Below are 10,735 nucleotides of genomic sequence, written 5' to 3' on the forward strand. Positions count from 1 at the left end.
TCCCAACCTTCCTTTTGTGGTCATAAACCTTGCGTTAAAATTTCATAGATTTCTATTTATTTTTACTAAAGTTAGAGTGCGAAAACTAAAAGTATTCGGACGACCACGACGACGACACCAACGTGATAGCAATATACGACGAAAAATTAAAATTTTTGCAGTCGTATAAAAATCTGAGTTAATTTTTAGATTCAGCATATCAAAGAACCCCAAGGATTCAATTTTTGTTAAAATCAAACTAAGTTTAATTTTGGACCCTTTGGACCTTAATGTAGACCAATTTGAAAACAGGACCAAAAATTAAGAATCTTCATACACAGTTAGATTTGGTATATCAAAGAACCCCAATTATTCAATTTTTGATGAAATCAAACAAAGTTCAATTTTGGACCCTTTGGGCCCCTTATACCTAAACTGTTGGGACCAAAACTCCCAAAATCAAACCCAACCTTCCCTTTATGGTCATAAACCTTGTGTTTAAATTTCATAGATTTCTATTTACTTATACTAAAGTTATTGTGCGAAAACCAAGAATAATGCTTATTTGAGCCCTTTTTTGGCCCCCAATTCCTAAACTGTAGGAACCAAAATTCCAAAATAAATCCCATCCTTCCTTTTGTAGTCATAAACCTTGTGTCAAAATTTCATAGATTTCTATTCACTTAAACTAAAGTTATAGTGCGAAAACCAAGAAAATGCTTATTTGGGCCCTTTTTGGCCCCTAATTCCTAAAATGTTGGGACCAAATTTCCCAAAATCAATCCCAACCTTCCTTTTGTGGTCATAAACCTTGTGTTAAAATTTCATTGATTTCTATTCACTTTTACTAGAGTTAGAGTGCGAAAACTAAAAGTATTTGGACGACGACGACGCCAACGTGATAGCAATATACGACAAAAAATTAAATTGTTGCGGTCGTATAAAAACTGCAAAATTCCATATAAATTACTTATTAAGGGGCAGCAATCCAACAACTGGTTGTCTGATTTGTCTGAAAATTTTAGGGCAGATAGAATTTTTTTACCACATGTCAGAATTGCTCTAAATGCTTTAGTTTCAGAGATATGAAACAACCAGATGCTCCACAGGGTGCAGCTTTATACAACCGCAGAGGTCGAACCCTGAACGGTTGGGGCTGGTATGGACACAACACAGCTTAGAATTTGAATTGTGATTAAATACTTGACACAGCATAGGTTCTGACAAAGAATGAATGTGGTCTAATGAATTTAAAATTATTTTTTGCTTTTGAGCAATTCACTATGCTGTTGAATATTAATCCTCTCAAAAAAAAATATTTGAAGAAATTTTCTTTTTAATTATGAGAAAAATTTATCCCCACTCCCCCCTTCCCAATCTTTTTTTCACCTCCCACTTTCCACTATTCCAAAAATGAGCTCAATTCTAATTTCTAATGGAGTTTGCAACAATAACTACTCATTTATCAGTTGGTAGTAAAGTGAATATTGCATTGTATATTGTATATATAGCATTGATTTAAGTTGATTCAACTACTATTCTAGACAAAGAAAGATAACTCTAATTTTCAAAGAAGATTTCATAAAGCATTGGTTTTAGGTGATTCAACAACCATTCTGGACAAAGAAAGATAACTCTAATTTATTGTCTTGAAACTACAAAAATGCTTGTTTTTGGCCCCTTTTTGACCCTTTGTTCCTAGATTGTTTGCCCCTTAACCCACAAAATATATCCCAATCTTCTACTTATCTATAATACTAAAATTACGAGGTCCAATTTGTCAGCCGTCATCACGTAAAAACAACGAATTACAGAATTCAACTTTATATATAACTAATATAGTACAAAGGTGTAGATTAAAAATTACACCACTCCAGGCCCTTTTGTTTTCCACGTAATTAATATTGCCAATAATTAAGAAGTTCCGGGTCGAGTCCGCTACCGATACCAATAGTATATTCACCTGTTACCTATTACCTTATCTGTACATTCCGCATCTGAAAGGCGCACCACCAAACGTAGTATTCAGGATTAATATGCTATATACACAGGTCATAACCACAGGGTTGACACTACTAAATTGTCAAATTGTTACCTATTGTAGTATTTTAATCAGTAAGACTTTCTAAGATAACAATACGAATACTAAAAATCTGGACTAAAAATATGGCGTATAGGTATAGTTTTCAATTTGTTAGTGGGCATGACGTAAAACAGCGAAGCAAAGAATTCAACTTTATTTATAACTTATATACTAGGACAATGCTGTTGATTAAAAAATACTCCATTCCAGGACCTTTTGTTTTCCAAATAATTAATATTATTGTTTCAGTTCGACGGGTTCAAACAGAAAGACTTGAAAGCAGAGAATAACTGTGTATCTTATAATCGGCATGACTTTATCAGATGACAATACGAATACTAAAATAAGGCTTGCGCATAGTTATATACTTGAATTCAGTCACGGACCCGTGATATCACGGGTGTGTTCTAGTGTTATTAAACATTATGGTACAATTTCAGAACAATTAAAATACTTATACCCTTATTCCTAAACCTTAACCCCTAAAATCAATCCCAAGCTTTCTTTTGTGGTTTTAAACATTGTGTTAAAATTTTATTGATTTTTATTTACTTATACTAAAGTTATTATCCGGAACCATCCGTCTTTGGACAGGGCTGACGACGACGACGTGATACCAAAAAACAACCCCAAAAAATTTTGCGGTCGTATTAAAACTGCATTTACCCCCTATTCTCCCTTTTAGCCATGGTGGCCTTGTTGGTTGGCAAGTGGGGTCGTAAGACACATTTCTATAATTAGATACCCAATGATGCTCATATTTGTACTAGTAGTTTCAGAGGAGAAGATATTTGTAAAAGTAAATGGTTGATGGACGCCAAGTGATGAGAAACCAGATGCTCCACAGGGTGCAGCTTTATACAACCACAGAGGTTGAACACTGAACAGTTGGGGCAAGTATGTACACAAAATTCAAGCTGGGTACAGCGCTGAATTTGGATTGTGAATAAATAGTTGACACAGCATAGGTTTCTGACACAGAATGAATGTGGTCTATAAACTTCAAATTAATTCACTATGCTGTTGAATATTAATCCCATGAGCCTCAAAAAAATATTTTAAGAAATTTTCTTTCATTTCTGAAATGAAGAAAATTGTACCTCCCTTACACTGCTTTTCAATTGTCTAAATTGTCTTTAACCAGAAAAACCCTTGTTTTTCCCCTTTTTGCTAAATGATTTGAGCCATAACCCTCATAACCATCCCTTTGTAGTATGGAAACTTGTGGTATAATTTAAGAGATATTTATACGCTTAAACACAAGTTATTGACTGAAAACTACAAAAATGTTCCTTCATTTTTATTATGACAACAGGAAGAATAACTCTCCTCCACTGAACAAAAAAGTTGTTTAACAATACATCTTTATAAACTGCAACAATCTGCAGCTTAATCATTACATTAGCTAGGGCTTAAAGTTTGTTATACAATCATTTCCAATTCCCTAGCATACTCAATTGTCTGTTCTGCTAACTGCATAGCTGGGATACTTTCATCTGTTACCTTCTTCTCTTGTTGAAAATGAAAAAAGGAATCTGATGCTAAAGTCCAACCACGCTGAAATGCAAATTTTAGAATGTTAGGTAAACATGTTATATGCAACTAGTTATTGTAAAGTATTCATCAATAAACTGCTACGCTGAGCGCAGCTGGATACAACCGCAGAGGTCCAACCATGAACAGTTGGGTCAAAAATGGACACAATATTCAAGCTTGATACAGGTCTGAATTTGGATTGTAATTAAATATTTGACACATTATAGATTTGTGATACAGAAAAAAATGTAGTCAAAGAACTTGAAAATATGATTTGAACTTATATTCAATTGAAGAATTCTAGCTTTTGTGGAATACACGTGAATGCTGTTGTGCAATACTTAGTAAATCTGTTTTCAGACTATATATATAAAGAATTGGCCAAAACAATTGTGACCCCTATTTTATTTGGAAAATTGACAATTTCTTAAATCTTGAGGAACAAGAATGGGTCCATAGTACATAGATGCCCCACTCGCACCATCATTTTCTATGTTGGCACTGGCTACAGTTACATGGAAATGTAACAATAATAAAAATATTATTGTTACATTGGAGACTAATTGCCGGAATGCAAAGTTGGGTGAGGAACCGATTAATTACAAATGTAACAATAATTACTGAGGCTACGGTTACATTACGTTATTGTTACATGAAAAACAGCAATGTACGCTAGATTGATTAAGAGGCAATGCCAGAGAAAACCAGGCAGATGTTAGAAATTTTGTTCAACAACCTTTTTGAGATAAATGGGTTTTTGTATTGTATCCACCTTGTTTTGTTGGGAAATGACATTTTTAAAAGTCATATTGGGTTATTATGTATAAAAAATGAATTTGATTTTTCACTAAATTTGACTGCTTATATAGGGAAATAGGGGTATTAATTTCTCAACAAAAACAGCCTACAATATAACAATTGATATATATTCTAAAAGATGACCATGAATACAGCAGGAAATGATAATAACATCTTTGGTATCTGTTGATATGTAAATGTTCTAATGCAGTAAACTGTCAGGAAACAGCAGTTTATTTTCGACTTTTTGGTGTTTAGACATACCAAAAGTGATGCTCTTCAATTTAAAAACCGATAAGGGAGCTACCATTTGATTTTTATGGGGGGGCTAGGATGAAATTTGAAAAAAATAGGCAGGACAGGAGTTTTGAGTAAAAAAAAAGGCAGGATGAGACACTTGCAAAAAAAAAAAAGTCAGGACGACAATTTAAGTAAAAAAAAGTCAGGATAAACTAAAAAAAAAAAGGCAGGACCGAACAGAGTGAAAAATAAAAAGGCAGGACAGAGATTACAGCTAAAAAAAAATGCAGGACAAAATTTTTCATCCTAGCCCCCCCATAAAAATCAAATGGTAGCTCCCTAAAGGTTGTAATCAGATGGTAATGTTTTGACAGTAAAATGAACTTCTGTTGTATGTTTTTATACATAATTGAACATTTTGATAAGATTTAATAAAACTACATAATTTTGTGGTGTTGGAAAACTTATTTCCCTCACCAGGAGATTGTTGCATACATGTACGGGTGATCACTTCCAGACAGAGACAGTTACAAATTCTGTACGGGAATGAGGATTATTTATAAGACTGAAATTATTGTATTATTTGCTGGAAATATGGAATATGAGCAATTTAAAGCCATCCGTGAGTAGTTTTTGATGATTCAGCTGGACAAATGCTTGAAATCATACAGTTTTCTCCCACCTTAAAACAGTACATGGTATATCATGGACACCAAAAGCAAAGAAAGATCTAAATGCCATAATTTTGGGCATCTTGAAAACTGGAAAGGCGGATCACTTTGAAGCAGATGATAGTTATAGGGTACAAAAGAATTCTTTGCGACAGTTATACCAGTTGGAACAGGTAATAGTTTAAATTATGGAAGTTTAAAATTACTTCTCGGATAAATCATGTGGCCCGTTCAATAATTTTAATAAATCCCCCCTCTCCCCCATATTTTTAGTTACAATGTGAAATTATTCTCTGCAAATGTATGATCTGTGCTGAAAGCAATTTTATACAATTTTATTCATCATGTTCAAACATTATTTGAATAGGATAATAATTTAAAATAAAAAAAAATAAAACTATCAGACTCAAAAGTTACAAAAAAAAGAAGATTTGGTTATGATCATGATGATTGCCAATTAAAAAATCACATGTGCAACTATCCTCCATATACACAACAGACCATACATGTCTGTCACCTTATTTATTATGCTTATCATTAATATGTACATGTCAGTAATGTATGTTCATGTGCCAAAATGAATGTACATGTAGGCAAAATGCAACTACAAATGAATACATTTGCATGTACATGTAGAATAGATAAATGTATAAAAAGATGTGGTATGAGTGCCAATGATACAACTCTCCATCCAAGTCACAATTTATAAAAGTAAAGACAATCCTACAGTTATCAGGATAGTCATATACATTGTATATGTTTATGTCAGATATACATGTAAACAGTAAGCTTAATTAGTTAAAAATCAGGAACGTCAAATTTAAATTTTCTGTAATTTTGATTGCTACATATATACAGTGTACCTATATTTTATGACATATGAAAGACACACATATATTGAAAAGTGGTTATCATGCTTGCATATATATTTATTTATAAAAATAAAACTTGTATATCAAATCTTAAGATAATTAGATTCTTAATCCACTATTAGATGGGATCTTTTGGGACGGCAATACCTTTGTTTCATAAATTTGTTGTTTATTGTCCTTCGTGTCCTTAGAAACTAAATCTAGACATATGATTTATACATGATACAATTGCAAGAATTTCAAACTTTTAACATTTAGTTCAAAACTGAAAAAAATTTTAAAAAAATAGCTCATTTTGAGATCTTGTCATTAGTATTTAGATACATTTGTACATGTACATGTGTGATCCTGAAGCACATAGCATATAAGGTTAATTTGACTCAAATATATCAAGTAAACTTGTTTAGTAATAAGTTAATCACAATTTACCTTTCTGCTTTAAAGTGTTCATTTTAATAGATCATTTCATACATTTACCTGTCCATTTAAAAATAGAATTAATCATACTAAAAGTCTTGTAACTTTGAATGTTTTAATATAGTAAGATGCTAACAGCTCATTATATATTTTCCACTGGTTCTTAAGATAAGAAAATAACTAATTTGATTTTAAATACAATTTTCCAAATTCAATTCAAAGAATAATTGATCACCTTATAATCTGTTATTTCTTCAAACAGATAAAAGATACATCAGATGACAGACTTACATATAGAGGAGCCTATAGCTATAATTAGAGAAATGGATCAACTTGATTTTGAAGTTAACCTACTGTATTAATATGAAAATTCAAAAGTGAGTACCAGTATCTCTTAAAGTACATTTTTTACATGTTTATCTTTATTTAGATAAAGTACCGTATGAGATAAAGTATGGGAAATCTTAAATCCTGTAAATATACTAGACATTACATCAGTATATAATGTAAATCAGAATAAGAATGCATAACAAATGAATTGTTAAACATTTTAAGATGACCAGTGTCAGCTTAATTTAAGAACAAATTAAAACACAGATGACACACACATAAAAATTAATGAGACCAAGTATTTATTTCCAGATATGCAAGAAGGGTTTTAATCTCTCACTACAAATGTATATGAAGTCCTGAATGTGAAATCTTCTAAAAAATTATATTCAACTTCAAATATGTGTACTTGAATACATGTATAATATAATATTAAAACTCATCTTATTTAATATAATTAATTTAAAACATTTTCAAGCAAAAAACTGATGTATAAATGTATACATATGTAGCTTGACTATTCCTTCATTTTTTTCAGGTAACTGAGCTTAAAGAAAAACACACATGAAACTGTAACCAGTTTGGGAGACTCAAAGTGACCAACAAAACATTTCAATACCTATTAAGTTTTTTAGCTCACCTGGCCCAAAGGGCCAAGTGAGCTTTTCTCATCACTTGGCGTCCGTCGTCGTCCGTTGTCTGTAAACTTTTACAAAAATCTTCTCCTCTGAAACTACTGCGCCAAATTTAACCAAACTTAGCCACAATCATCATTGGGGTATCTAGTTTAAAAATTGTGTCTGATGACCCGGCATATCAACCAAGATGGCCGCCACGGCTAAAAATAGAATATAGGGGTAAAATGCAGTTTTTGGCTTATAACTCAAAAACCAAAGCATTTAGAGCAAATCTGACAGAGTAAATTTGTTTATCAGGTCAAGATCTATCTGCCCTGAAATTTTCAGATGTATCAGACAACCCGTTGTTAGGTTGCTGCCCCTGAATTGGTAATTTTAAGGAAATTTTACTGTTTTTGGTTATTTTCTTGAATATTATTATAGATAGAGATAAACTGTAAACAGCTAAAATGTTCAGCAAAGTAAAATCTACAAATAAGTCAACATGACCAAAATGGTCAATTGACCCCCTAAGGAGTTATTGCCCTTTATAGTCAATTTTTAAAAAAAATTTCATAAATCTTAGTAATCTTTTAGAAAAATCTTCTCCTCTGAAACTACTGGGACAAATTAAACCAAACTTGGCCACAATCATTGGAGTATTTTGTTTAAAAATTGTGTCCGGTGACCCGGCATACCAACCAAGATGGCCACCACGGCCAAAAATAGAACATAGGGGTAAAATGCAGTTTTTGGCTTATAACACAAAAACCAAAGCATTTAAAGCAAATCTGACAAAGGGCTTAAATTGTTTATCAGGTCAAAATCTACCTGCCCTGAAATTTTCAGATGAATCGGACAACCTTTTGTTAGGTTGCTGCCCCTGAATTGGTAATTTTAAGGAAATTTTGCTGTTTTGGGTTATTATCTTGAATATTATTATAGATAGAAATAAACTGTAGTACGGCAAAAATGTTCAGCAAAGTAAGATCTACAAATAAGTCAACATGACCAAAATGGTCAATTGACCACCTAAGGGACGACATCAAAAGATCAATGTAAGATAAAAAAACTTAATTCAAATAGTTTGGGGGGGGGGGGGGGTTGAACTGCAGCAATATAAAAACTATGTGAATTAAGTTTTTTATCCTTCATTGAACTTTTGATGTCATTCCTAAGGAGTTATTGCCTTTTTTAGTCAATTTTTGTCGAGCCTGCAACTTTTGTTGCAGAAAGCTCGACATAGGGATAGTGATCCGGCGGCGGCAGGCGGCGGTGTTAGCTAACTTCTTAAAAGCTTTATATTTTAGAAGGTGGAAGGCCTGGATGCTTCATACTTTGTATATAGATGCCTCATGTTACGAAGTTTCCGTCAGTCACATGTCCAATGTCCTTGACCTCATTTTCATGGTTCAGTGACCACTTGAAAAAAAAGTTCAGATTTTTTGTAATGTTGAATTCTCTCTTATTATAATTAATAGGATAACTATATTTGATATGTGCGTACCTTGAAAGGTCCTCATGTCTGTCAGACAGTTTTCACTTGACCTCGACCTCATTTCATGGATCAGTGAACAAGGTTAAGTTTTGGTGGTCAAGTCCATATCTCAGATACTACAAGCAATAGGGCTAGTATATTCGGTGTATGGAAGGACTGTAAGGTGTAGATGTCCAACTGGCAGGTGTCATCTGACCTTGACCTCATTTTCATGGTTCAGTGGTTATAGTTAAGTTTTTGTGTTTTGGTCTGTTTTTCTCATACTATATGCAATAGGTCTACTATATTTGTTGTATGGAATGATTGTAAGGTGTACCTATCTAGCGGGCAGATGTCATGTGACCTTGACCTCATTTTCATGGTTCAGTGGTCAAAGTTAAGTTTTTGAGTTTTGGTCTTTTTATCTAATACTATATGCCATAGGTCATCTATATTTGGTGTATGGAAATATTTTATGATCTTTATGTCAGTCGCGCAGGTTTTATTTGACCGTGACCTCATTTTCACGGTTCATTGCACAGTGTTAAGTTTTTGTGTTTTGGTCTATTTTTCTTAAACTATCAGTAATAGGTCATTTATATATGTTGTATAGAAGCATTGTTAGCTGTACATGTCTGCCTGGCATGGTTCATCTGACCTTGACCTCATTTTCAAGGTTCATTGGTCTTTGTTTAGTTATCTTCGTAAGCAGCAAGAATGTTTAGAAAAGTAAGATCTACAAACACATCCCCATCACCAAAACACAATTTTGTCATAAATCCATCTGTGTCCTTTGTTTAATATTCACATAGACCAAGGTGAGCGACACAGGCTCTTTGGAGCCTCTAGTTATGTATATGTATGACTTTTGGTAATATTTTGGAAGTTACTTCAGTAATTGAGAGACCTCAATGTTGAAAATGACAATTTTGATAGAGGACAATTTTAAGAATATCAACTTAGTTGTTCATGGATCTTTATCTTTTAAAATATTACTGGGTGTCTGAAAGAATATTTCAAATTTTTTTGAAACTATTTAGATATTTATCATGTGTTATGTGTTTATAGGCAAATATTTATACATGTCATTTATGTTAAGCAAAGGTTTATATGAATTTCTAAAAAGATGTATATGTGTTGATAAAATAAGTTCCAAATTAGTGCAGAGTGACAGAAAATGGGATCAATTTATATTAAAACAAATCTGTTAAAAGGAAATGATAAGTCAAAAAATGTATTTTTTTTTAAATAATTGTGTTAACATTTCTGTGCTATTTAGAAATATGTACACCAAAAAAAATAAACTTTAGTATAAGTATCAATGTAGTATGCCCTTGTTATTTTTTGTTTTGTGCAGTACATGCATTTGAATCTTGATCAAAATTTATGGATTGAATTAATAAACAGAATAAACTAATTGTTATGTTAACACTGTAGCTAAGTATATGTCACATTTAATCAGGCCAAGTTATCCGTCTTATTAACAAAGGAGATTTGATATGATTGCCAATTTCACGGCTACATGTACCTATCATAGTTCTCTTTAGGCCATAATCATTGTGACGTATGGTAAAAATTCTCTGTTGTCATATTCTGACTTTTATACAAACCAAGTGATGAAGATAAACGGTGCTTCTATTTCCAAAGGTTTTGAAGAAACTGCTATGGAACACAATAAAAATCAGAAGATGTAGTATAACAGTGGCGGATCCAGA

The 10,735-nt window shown here is 32.5% G+C and overlaps 1 long non-coding RNA gene across 1 annotated transcript; it reads left to right on the top strand.

Moving 5' to 3' along the window:
• Positions 1-4,974: 4,974 nt before the first annotated feature.
• Positions 4,975-10,342, top strand: LOC139516020 (uncharacterized). The gene is made up of 3 exons (XR_011662900.1): positions 4,975-5,480; positions 6,859-6,973; positions 7,465-10,342. It is a non-coding gene; the product is annotated as an uncharacterized lncRNA (long non-coding RNA).
• The last annotated feature ends 393 nt before the right edge of the window (positions 10,343-10,735 follow it).

Source organism: Mytilus edulis, chromosome 3 (genome assembly GCF_963676685.1).
Source record: "Mytilus edulis chromosome 3, xbMytEdul2.2, whole genome shotgun sequence".
Classification (NCBI taxonomy): domain Eukaryota; kingdom Metazoa; phylum Mollusca; class Bivalvia; order Mytilida; family Mytilidae; genus Mytilus; species Mytilus edulis.